Below are 13,424 nucleotides of genomic sequence, written 5' to 3' on the forward strand. Positions count from 1 at the left end.
ATAACTTATCCTAAGAAAACAAGTTGAACACGACTACTGATGTATTTTAGGAAAATAATCGCGATATTATTTTAGGCTAGACACAACACTTTAACTAAACATTAGCAAATAAACATATATCTTATTTACAACTATATACACAATAATATTTATTAAAGTGATTCAAACTGTTTAACGAGATGTATAGATTATGAAGAACATAGAATTTTTATTGTAATAAATAAAATGTATTTTTTATACAAAATAAAATAATAAGAAAAATTAAATATTAATAAAATTTATGTAAATTTCAATTATTTGAAATTAATGACATTTTAATATAAATAATATATAAATAAATAATTATGTATTTAATTAATATATCTGATAACATATTTATTTCTTTATATGTATATATATTGTATGAAATATAATCATAAAACATGAGTTTTTCAATTTGATCAATATATAGTACGAAAATATAATACAAACAATAAGTTCTTGCTAACTAGAATTCTCCTTTTCATTTTTATTTACATGAAATAATAGATTTGTGTCTAAATAATCTACTCTCAGATGTGCTCTACTACGTATTGTAAATCATCTCTGCAATTTCCGTAAATGCTAAAATAGGGGAAGCTGCGGGAGGATGTGTAACGTGGGAGAACGTTATTATCTTTATGATCGCGCACAGAAGCGCGACTGCGCGACAAAATCCGAAGGTATCCTTAACAGAGATGCGAAGCGACGAGACTTTATCGATGTCCCGGAATTGAAAACTCGAGGACAGGGGTGCGAGCAACTTCTCCATGGAGACGTTTTCGCACCTTTTTCCAAGCGAATTACTTTCGCGACCGAATGAATACGCGGTCATCGAACGCGAAGGATCCGCGCATCACTTCTTCGCATTGTGCGATTCACGGTATAAAAGAAATATCTATTAATCATATATGGAATGCCGGTTTAATATTTGATTTTTAAATTTTACGAACGAAATATTTATCTAATATTTTACATTTTATGTAGTTTTTCAGTCAACATGCATTGCACAGCCGCGATAATCTCTTCAATTTATCTTAAAATAAGCTGAACGATTTCCAATATGTATTTTATAAAAATAATCGCGATAATTATTTTAGGCCAGACGAGGCTTTATGCTGTCAAATTCTTTCTTTATTTTTTCAATATACTTACATTAAATACGGAATTTCGGTTTTTATCAAAATTTTGTATCGATAAGTTTAATTTAATTTTAATTTTAATTTTAAATTAATAAATGTTCAATTGTTAGCGAAAGAAACATTTTTTGTTATCTTCGATATTTATTAATATAGATTTATTAATAGAGGGAAAAAATTCTATTTCTATATAAACTCTCAGAAATTTTTAGTAATAAATTTATAAAGATATCAAAAGATTATTATAAAAACAAATTTTTCACATAATGATATATAGTAGATATACATGCAGTCAACAATTAAAATTAGCTTCCTTTTATTATTATAGACCGTGCAATTAAAATTAAATTGTTAAATAATAAATAGTATTGTATTGTCTTTAATTCATCAAAATTCGTTCTTTGAATTTTCTTTTCTCTTACGTATAGTGATAATGTTGAGACATAGTTTCATTTCGATCACGTCTCGAGTCTAAACACTCTCCTGCAAATAGAACAGGAAAATAGGTTACTACTAAGTAACAATGGCTAATGAGTTTAAATAAATAAATTCTAGAATATACTCTCTAGAGCATCTCGAAATGTAAACAGTCAAGTTTCTTACTGCAAAATTTTCGGAAAAAAAAACAGAGAAGAAAATCGAAGATTTATATGCGACGAAACGCTTGTCGCATCCTCGAGATTTGCATTCCGACTGCGTACCGAAATACTCGTCGATATTCACGACCTGAGTCACTCGTGCGTTTTGAAGATTTGGCCGAAATTGCACGAAAGTTGGTTGGGATAAACGAGGGGAAAGAGACACATTTCTGTAGAGGGATTTAAAGATTTGATGCGCGTGCGCGTGAATATGCAGAATTCAAAAAAGAGACAAGAAAGTTTCTTGATGTTAAATTGTACGTAGCAGAAATTGTCCGTTCTGGCAATTGAAGCGAAAACGCGTAGAGCTGCTACCGCGGATTGCGAACTATGCGAACGCCGTATGATTGATCGACGCGAAACGGAACAGAATTCACGTTCGTGTTTCAGATGAACGCTGATCGGCGGCTTTCAATTTCCTGCGACAACCCTCGTAGTTTACAATTTTCGTAGTTTACAATCAATGCGACAGAGTTTAATATTAGCGATATTAAACTTCGGCTAATCGTATAAAGTGGTACGTCATTGTCCATTAAAATCGAATGAGAGCATTTTTCAAATCGCGATTAATTTATGTGTTCGATTTAAAAGATGATATTTAGTAAATGTGAAGTTTAAATCAAGTAATTCTGTAATTAAGTAAAAAATTAACTGATGTTATTTAACAATATGGTATCAGATATATGATTGTTAATTAATTATTTTAAATCATCATTTAATTCCTATACAATTTCTTATAATAATAGATAAAACTTTGTAAAGAATATACTAAAAAATCAAAATAATCACAGTGTGTAATGTATAAGTATATGTCATTAATACACTCTAAATTTTTATAATATTCTGAAAATTAATTTAGAGCAGCTACATATCATATCTAATAAGTAAATTGCAATAAAGTGTTGAGAATTATAAAACGCATTAAAAAAATATTATTTAATATTTTTATCTAATTTTCAGAGATTAATCGCCACTATTTTTTTTTTTTTTTTAGAGAAATATTGATCATTCAATATTATTAAAAAATATGACGTCAACCATTCACTGATAAATGAGGACATTACAAAATATGTAACCAGATTTAGAACCTCATATTATAGAGGATTATGTCAGAGTTATAAGATAGACAAAAGATAACATTAAAATAAGAATGGACGTCCGAGTCCGAGTCAAGTGAAGAGAATCGCGAATAATATACGAACCACGATTTTCCCTCAGATAAACCGTCGGTATCACCCAAAAGCACCTTTCACGGAATATGAAAAGTGGCGAAGGATTTATTTATAGATCAAGTGGCGAAAATCCCCTTCCGCTCACATTAGTCTTCTTCCGTGTCATCATATAAGCCGTTTATCTTAAAGTGTGGCGTAAGTTAACTTTCAAAACCTAATAAATTTAACTATAATACGAGTACAAGTTTATACAATATACTCATTTTAACTAGTTTTATATAACATTTGATTCTATCTTTACATAAAACAGAGCTCATAAATTATTTATCAAGAGAATTTATCTCACTCTACAAAAAATATAAGAGCGATATGTGTTCGCAGGTATATGTTTCATAATAAATTCATATGTAATAAAAAAAAACGTAAATAAAATTTTTGAGTAAAATGATGCAAGAAATTTAATTCTTTTCACGCGTACTTTACATATTAAAAAAAGAGAATCTATTACGAAACATGAAAAATAATATTTTATATAACTTTATTTTTTGTACGTTATTTTTGAATAATATAGATTTGCATAAAGCTAACGATTACACGCTTTTATGTATATGTCTGTGTATATGGTGTATGATAAATTTACACACACACACACACATAATTTCAATTTTAATACTTTATTATATAACATTTATGACTAAGCAATTTTTAAGTTTCCATATATTGTAATATATGTATAATATAAATTTGATTAATTATTTGATCGTTATTTTCTGCAAAATTTTTAGCATGACAAATATACATCATACGAGAACTATTGATTCCATTTGAGATAAGCTGATCCTTTGTTCCCTTTTCGTCACTCTATGAACGAAATCTGAGCGCTCACGATAAAAGGGAATGATCAGCAGAGAAACGTAGTCCGAGAATAAATTCGGCCGCGAGTTAAATCGAACCGTCATTGGATCATTGAATGCAAAGCAAATCGGAAATTAATGAATATTATAAATGATACAAATCGCGGGAGGATTACTGTGTCGGTCAGAATTTCTGATGCAAAAAATATTAATAGTTAATATGGCTCGGAATCACTCTGTCTTTAATTATCTGCGATTGCGCTACGCGTGAACATTATATTCAGATAAAAGATTGTTTCTCTGTCTTAAGATTATACAATTTGTTTCCTAATTTTCTTCTTAGCAAGAAGAAATTATCTATATAAATATATATTTAAAAACATAAACGTTAAGTTTATATGAGGTTTTAATTTAAAGCGCAACGCGTGATATACTGAATATGATGAACGGGATGAATATGATTAACACTTCGATGTTTCGCAATGCGATCACACAATAAATGAGAAATTGATTAATATATTGAATACAATATAAAATTTACTAGAATTATTATACTAAAAACGAGAAGAATTATTTTCAATTTGTTCTGATAAATGTATATGTATGTGTGTGTGTGAGATAAGCTTTTTTGATTTATAATATAATTTATATATTTTTTTCTCTTATTTTAATATTTACTTATAAAATTATATAATTATATGCTAAAAACTAATTAATAAAATTTTATTATGTCTTATTTAATAATAAAATATAAGAATAAAATTTAGGTGCAAAGTATATTTTCTTCAATTTTCGATTCACAATGTCAAATTTCTTTCTCTCTCTCTCTCTCTCTCTTTCGTATTGTTTTAAAAATTTTCATTTTCCAAAGCTTATTATTTTCATATCTTTCTATGTAATAAGCAGTTTCATATTTTGGGGAACGTTGATATCAATATTCAATAGAGTCGTAAGGAGCGTGTTGAAGGATTAAGAGCTTTTGTCGAAATGCGACCACTTTGATATGCATTGCCTTCAAGCTGGCTCAGCGGCTCCCGGAAACCTGAGACGATATGCCATAATCGATATACCCGTAGCTCCATTTTGGCCGGACGTGCAACTGCGAGTTATGTGTCCCGTATACGCACAGTATATGCGGCCTGCTTGCGGAGATGCGGTGCAACCGCGCACTGCAACGTCCGCGTCGAGACTATATCCGTGATGTTTAATCCGCGAATAATTGGAGAGTTGCCGTCAAAAGACATTTCTCCTTGCTTAATCGATCCAACACCAGTGCGTACATATATAAATTACTTTTTTAGAGGCTTATTTATTATATTTTAAAAATATTAATTTAATTTTATATACAATATTAAGAAATGCATGTAAATAAACTGTTTATATGTATGTATAAATAATAAATCCTATCTCTTCTTCACAATTCCTATCGGTTAATTTTTACAGTCGTAGAGTTTTATTTTGTTAATATTGAATATTTTGTTGTCGATAAAACTTAATCATGGCATCATCTCTTTATTATGTTTATTACCTCGCAATCTTATTTTTAATTATTACAATTATATATATATATATATATATAATTATGCATAAATCTCAATAATATTGCAGCACAACTTAATATTAATTAAAGTTGACAAGCAATTATCGTCTACCGTACGGATTAGCAATTTTTCGCGATCATGTCCAGTAGCACGATGCATTTGTTCGAGTATTTCAATGCGATTCTCGTTCAGAGCGAGGCGTCAGCTGCGTTTTATATTTGCATTTGCAATATATATTTGCATCAGGCAGAAGGATTATGAAACTAATGGATTCCCAACAAGCGCGAGATAACATAGTGCGCGGAAGATTGGCACGTTATTATACGAATATTGGTGATATGTTCAAGCGGATATTAATAATACTATTATTTTTAATTAGCGTCGGATGTAATAAGATTTATGTTTCCTATCTTAAAATATCTAATTTATAAACAAACCTAAAATTATTTAAATTCTTTAATAAATTTTTCTGAAAATGAATAAATAAAATTTTAAAAAATTTAAATTTAAATCTCTCGTTGTGAAAAAGTGTTTTTTCTCATATATATATAATCTAAATAATTATAAATCTTAAGAAGAATATTAAAATATTGTATTATTTAGAAATATTCATTTATTCTATTTATTATATTTATTTATAGTTTATATAATAAAATATAATTATATATGTTTATATAAATACGATTGTGCAATATAAATATGAAGATATCAATATTACTTAATATAAATATTTTATTAATATAGATATTTTAAATATTATATATATATATATATATAATATTATATAGATTATATATATATATTAATAAAATATTTACATTAAAATCATATATAAAGATATATTATATCTATATGTTACATAATTTCAAATGCATTACTATCGCGAAGATAAACGAGCAATTAATTTCACAGAAATAAAAAATTATAATATATATATATATATATATATATATATATATATATAAATTAGATAAGTTCTAAATTCTAAATTACTCACCTTACATTTGCAGCGCCGTTGCTTAACGCTACAAGTCTTTTGCCAAATTTAAGTTTAACAATAAGTTTTTTGTTACCGCTTCATAACACTGATAGTAGTCACTCGCGAAAATATAGTTAATTACAATCACACGCGCACTAATTTTATTAGAATAAGTAACTGCGTAATAATTTGCCAAATATTCTTAACATTAGCCGTGAATGATATAAGGAAAGAATAAAAAACACGAAAATTATATCTATACTAAACTAAAATCCGTTTCACGCTCAAAAATTACCAAATTTATATACCACTCACCGTGATAATGCTATCTGTTGTTGCTCTCTGTTGTTAACAAATAGCATACGTTCTCATGTTTTAGAACAACTATTATCTTGTAAAATGTAAATGTGAAAATAAGTATACAAGTTAAAGATAAATATTCGCAGAATGCTATATCCAAAAATATATCGTCCTTATTGATTGTTCGCACGATCTCGATTGAATAAATTATGTAAAATACGCGTCTTAACAAGAGAGTCATCAATCTTAACAAAGTATAAACACTGATTTTTTACTTTTAACTGCGATAAATATTAAATATCTGTTAAATACGACTATTAATTAATTAATAGTCGTATAATAGTATAATCGTAACAGTCATAGAAAATAATCGCGTTAAACATGTAATACTTATGACTGTATTATTGTTATATAATACATTGAGTAATTTACACCACTATCTCTCTGTCACTGCATGAATGATAACAAGGCGTGATATAAACAGGATTTTATATGCTGACAAATTCGAATTTTATTTCATTTGTTTGATTTATACGGTTGTCTTGCTATAATCCGCGTAGTGAGACTAGAACGGGAAGGGGAAGCGAATTTCGCTTTATCTGTCATCGCATTAGCCTCTCGAAAGTGACGCGAGAAATACTGGGAGACGTCAAACACGATCGTTCCCAATAATCATTATAATCAGCTGCTACCAACTTCCGCGATTAATTAATTTTCACAATACGTAAGAATATATCGCGGAGAAATATTATTATTGTTATTATTTATTTCGCACAATATATTCATTTAAAGTAAAAATCAAAACGATAAGAAATAGAAATTATGAAGTATTCTATTGCAATATTTACGAACAATAATATTACACCTGTAAAGATGTTTAGACTCAAATATATCTTGCATAGAATTTTTTTGCTGTTTAAGTATATATTCGTCATTTTCGGATTGAAAATGCAAAGTAATATACAAAGCTTCAAATTGAATGATTCGAGTAATGAAAAAAGTGTGACGTTTAATAGTATTAAGTATATTTCGCGGGATTTGTATTTGCTGTTTTATATTTGAAAGTTTATATATTTGATTGAAATATATCGTGCAAATGGTCAGTAAACTAACTTTTCGGATATTACATTCTGCAGAACTTTAATTTTAACTCGTATATTTACTCACATTTATGTTATAATACAAGATAGTCGCGCTTAAAACGAAAATGTATATTATTATATTTGTTAACAATAGTTGTAATGTAGGCGAGTAACACATTTTAGTCGTGCAATTTTCGAGCGCCGGATCGTAGCTTTGTGTGATTGTAATTTCCGCGTTGTTCTTCTATTGTGATATAATAAGGTTTGTGTCGTGTACAATCAACGTCGGTAGTGCGAAATGCCATCGTATTCTACTGATTAGTGTCCGCACGATTGTAATTGACTATATTTTCATAAGTGAGTGTCATGTAAGTGTCACGAAGTAAAAAATGAACAAGAAAAGATAAAGCTCGGAGAAATATCAGACGACAGCAAAGTTACCGTGGAGCAAGTTATAATTTATTTAATTTATTTCTTATTATACTTGTGAAATTAATTGCTTTGTATTTTTCAATCTAGTTAATATTATTATGTAATGCATATAAAAAATATTCTAATTTTACTATTTTTTTGAAACACTTAAAATATATATTTGTAATAAAATATTGTTAATATAATTTTTATAATTAATATTTTCATATTATACGTAAAAAATATTTCAACTTCGTGTAAAACGCCATAATTATCGGTATTATTTATATAAGAATGAAAATTGTTACTTATTATTTTCATAAAAGTTTATATCTAAAAAACTCTTCCTACAGAATTCACGTAACTCTTTCGTACTATTTAAACAAAAAATAAAAAATTTAATTGTGCGTATAATTTGTGAATACATTTGTATTTTATAAATCAATATTATCTACTACAATTGCTGTTGCATGTCCTACCGGTGAGAATAATTATTTAAATTATTTTTATTTTAATCTTGAAGTAAATTTGCAAACAATTTATCAGATTTATAAATTATGTAAAAAAAAAAGAAAACCAGAAAAGAATGATTGATGATGAACAAATAGTTCAATATGGCTCAATAAGTTCTTTATTCTATGAAAAACTTAACTGTGACTTAACTGAAGTGATTAACTTGATTTTCGTTAGTATGAATACATTTTCAATTACTTCGATTCCGATCTTAAACAATTTTCCGCGAGATCATAAATTGAAAATTCGGCTTGGAAACTCGAGAGATCTTTGCATAGCTGATTACAGGTGAACTTCATGATTGACTTAAATGAACTTTAATTTAATTTAAAAACTTTGTACAGTGGTCTATCCCGCTTACATAAAAATTGCGAACTGTAGTTAATTCAGAACTATATAGGAACAAATTTTCAATGTAAGCTTTGAAAGACGAAAAAATAACAACTATATAAGTCCGAAAAAGCGATAGCATACACAATCGACAAAAAATAATATTAACTTACATTAAAAAAATTAATATTTAAAATTTTCTTGATATATGCAATATAGGTATACGCTCTATGTCTCTATTTTATATATACATGCACATAAGGAAACTCAAATGTGTTACGTGAAAGATGTGATTTCAAATGCAATGAAATATGTGGATTTGCGTAAATTATCACGTCATATTGGATTCTTTCACCAACCTCGAGATAAAATGATAGAAAGTTGATTTTTCACCGATAAAAAATTTAAATTTATGCCGGAAGTAAACAAAAAAAAATTTCCTCTATTTTGAATCACCTTTGTACTTCCTGTACATTTCGCAAATTTGCATATTAACGTGTGGAATATTCCTCCCTTGCTTTTCTGATGGAATAGCTGATGACTACTGAGACAGCAGTTGCAAAAACAAGAAAGTTTATCAGAAACTATCAAATTTGGATGTAACTGTGGAAATATGAAAAGGTCGACACATTTTAGCGTTATATTTCATATGAAAATGCCGCGATTAATATTGGGAAGGATATTAAATTTATGCTATATGAGTTGAAATGCAAGCAATAATTAGTCATTATGTTTCCATTGTTGTTTGTATCGCACGATTGTTTCACTATTATCTCTAATAATCAATATTCATCTGGCTTTAATAATCACAGAGCTTATATTGCATAATCCACTATCAAAATCCGATCTGTAGACATGTAAAACATGCATTGATGATGATACATAATGCGCACATGCAAAAATCGCGATGTACCATTACATGCGCGAAAAAGACAATCAAATTTTAACATTTTAAATTATCTTGTATAGTATGATGATTTTTATAAAATATCAAATGCATATAAAAGAAGATAAGAACGCGATGATGTAACAAATTGGAGATACGAGATGCATGTCGAGATGTTATGCAAGTGGAACGCGACGACCGCATAAATTTCACGGAGATGTCACGCGATGAATCTCATGTCGTTATATTATTATCTGTCGCGTAACATTATGGTGTAGTACTAAAGTACGAAGCGAATAGACACCGAAAGAAACTCCGCGCCTCTCTATCTCTCCAGTAAGTTATTTCGAAAGATAATTTGCGAACGTGCTCGTTTCTGTATGACATACATACTTGTGTGCAGTCTACGAATTTATAAATGCGAATCACTGTTCTCTCCTTGTCCAATCTTGAAGATAAATTTACATCTTTCAACAGAAGCGAATTTAAATAATATGAACAATCATGTATTTTCAACGTATCGCTATTATCTTAAACGCAATAAAATGCGAAAAAGAAATTGCCTAAATTTCAATATTTGATGGACATAGAAAAATTGATACTAAGACTGAGAAAATTTGGGATATTTCTTCAAGTACATTGATAATAAAGAAGTTTAAAAATGCGTGTTCAAAATTTTCTTAAATTAAATTTACATTTTATTATTTGTGTGTGCTTCATATATGTCATTATGTATATAAGTTGCAAAGTTTTGTAAATTCTTTTAAGCTTTTAGAAAAAGCCTAAGCTTTTTATTAAAAAAAAAACAATTTAACTTTTCTACAAACGCCTACTTAAAGTCCAGCTCTTTATAAAGAGATTAAGCCCTATTGTTAAAAAAAAGTTGATTTTAAAAACCTGCATATTATTCATATATGTGTGTACATATGTGCATGTATGTATAAAATATTTAAAATGTTAGATGATTATAAACTTTTATTTTTGTAGCAATTTATAATAAATTTTGAGTTATTTTATCGAGTCTTATGCAGTCTATTAAAAATTTTATTTCGAAATCAGAATTAGAAATGAAACTTATAGGTTCTAAAATCTATCTAAAATAAAATTTTAGCATTTAGAACTTATACAATTAATAATTTTTAAAAAATCTCTCTTTGCACAATATTAAATTGTACTTTTAAATATTATACATTTTGGATTTTATCTGAAATGTACATTATAAAATTATATAATTGTACTTGAAATCTATAGATTTTAGAGTATCATACTTGAAGTAATCTTATATACATTTTCGTTTTAACCTACTTGGGTATGCATCTAGTACATCATTTTCTTCGCCTCTAACTTTACTACTCCAATATGAGAGCACTGATCCGAAAGGAAGGCTAGCGGAATCTCGCAAAGCGAGTTCTCTCACAGCGATTGCTAAGTGGTTAAGGGAGATTTAACTCGGTCTTTGACCTCATTTTGTTTCGTCCACGAACGTTTCAAATGATAGCCGTTTCAAGATTAACATTGGCTTGATAAAAATTTATTGGAGTGATACGAAATTGGCAACTTCCAATGCATCTTCATAAAACCGACAAATGTTTCCCTGAAGTCCTTCTATCCAATTTCGTACAGCATTTCGTAAGCATAAGGTTTCCCTCGATAACGATGCATCTTTTTCGAAAAGTCACTTTACTATTCTATTTTATTACCCAATAGAATGTTCGTGGTATAAAAAGATCGCATCTAGCTCATTAATTTTTAAAAACTTTTTTTTTTTAAACTTCCATTTTCTAAACTTTATTTCTATTTTTTCGTACAAAAGTCGAAAAATACTAATATTAACAAAAAATAATTTAAAAATTTTATAAATCCTTCTTATACATGAAAGTAAATTTTATATATATTTTAATTTTCTCAGGCTAAAAATATGCTTTTATAAAGACACAAATAAATATATAAAAATAAAAAAGTTTAAATATATATATATGTATATATATAAGAAAATAATTTTTTAAACAAGTGAGATATGTTATTATTTATATATATTAATATATATATATATATATATATATATATATAATATTACACAAAATATTTGTATAGAAAGAGAAAGAGAGAATGCACGAAACACATACATTTGGTTTTGTTCTGTCTAACATTTATTATACTAAAATAAAGGCAAAAATATTTGCATTTCTCTCATGCCTTTATGTGTAATTTTACCATAATATTTTTACAAGATCTCACCATTACCAGCCAACTATCACAGTATACATATGTTTGGCAATGTCATAAATAATTTTCGGTGCGGTTGGGCGTCGCGATTTATGGTTACTCAGGCATATTTCTCCTGTCGTATATTACCGTTGCCTACTCGAAGTTATGAGCATTTGTCATATGCAATAAATTCTAGCATACTTAAAGTAAGTTGCTTTATACGTACAGAAAAAGTCATTGAAAGCATTCTACTAATAATGCCAATCATCAACATATCGTATTTAAGTACAAATATGTAATACAGTAAGTAAAATTTAATGTAATTAAAATTATTTTTAAAACAATTATTTTAACAATTGAAGTTTTAAAAATAAAATGCATAAAATGTTTTTCTCATTGTTATTAATAAAAATAGTAATAAAGTGTAATTAATTTTCAACTTTGCTTTATTTTAATAACAGTTTAATTTCTGAAGCTTTTTTGTTGACAACAGATACATATATTATAGAAGAAACATTCAATGTGTATATCTAATTTTTAAGTATTATAAATAATTTTTAAAAGGGGTTGAATATTTAAATTTATGCCAAATGTAAATGAAATGCGTATTCCTGTTCCCATAAGCAATCTGTAAGTTTCTGCACAGTTTCTGAGACGATCTATGTAGCTCACGTATCGCGCATAAAGTGAACTAACTCTCTTTAATATATCAGTCTTCACGTCTTACTATTTCAATTACAATTGCCTCCGTGAGACGCACATAAATTATAGATGCATATGCTCGATAAAAGCCGGGCTTAACGTTATCGATTTAATCGCGATTGTTACATTTTTCTACAGATACAACAGCACTACTAATGTAAAAACGAATTGCGAAGGCAGGTCATTATCAATTTTCTTAGACATTTTCTCGCTGAATTGAATCTCGAATATCGAAATATGACAAAAAAGGCATAAAATGGGTATCTGTCATCGTACATTTCGATACGACAAATCGTTGCATTAAAAAAGAATTCGTGCGCTTCACATGCAATAGCTGAAAAATTGAATTGCATGCTGACGAAGATTCTAAAATTAGCAATTACCAACCAGCGCAGTCAGCCCTCGTTATAAATATGAGCAATTTGGTAGCATTTTATTTCCATTAAATATGTATGTCATCTTGATTTAAATTCAGTTAATTTTCAATTAAACTTTTTTTAATATTATAATTTTTTAGTTTAAGTCTTTTGGAAAGCGTATAGATCTTTGGAAGATTAAAATTCTACTTTTTCTCCTATATATATATATATAATCGATAAAACTCAGTAGAAAAGAAAACAAAACGCCATTAAACGCCATCTTTGCAACGGG

At 28.0% G+C, this 13,424-nt stretch overlaps 1 protein-coding gene across 12 annotated transcripts in view; it reads right to left on the minus strand.

Moving 5' to 3' along the window:
• LOC145934856 (metabotropic glutamate receptor 8) overlaps positions 1 to 13,424 on the minus strand; it is a 117,469-nt gene that overhangs the window by 98,747 nt on the left and 5,298 nt on the right. For 2 of the 12 annotated variants that reach the window (XM_083035761.1, XM_083035750.1), the window contains exons 1-2: positions 6,657 to 7,456; positions 6,360 to 6,542 (exon numbers count right to left, since the gene is read on the minus strand). The exons of 7 other annotated variants lie outside the window; for them this stretch is intronic. The gene's annotated coding sequence lies outside the window, so the exon portion shown is untranslated. Of the gene's footprint in view, positions 1 to 6,359; positions 6,543 to 6,656; positions 7,457 to 13,424 lie in introns of those variants that run through there. 3 more of the 12 variants (XM_083035664.1, XM_083035674.1, XM_083035683.1) reach the window with 3 other exon arrangements.

This window comes from Prenolepis imparis, unplaced genomic scaffold, assembly GCF_030444845.1.
Source record: "Prenolepis imparis isolate NDT839.2.m4 unplaced genomic scaffold, iyPreImpa1.0 SCAF_1, whole genome shotgun sequence".
NCBI classification, from domain to species: domain Eukaryota; kingdom Metazoa; phylum Arthropoda; class Insecta; order Hymenoptera; family Formicidae; genus Prenolepis; species Prenolepis imparis.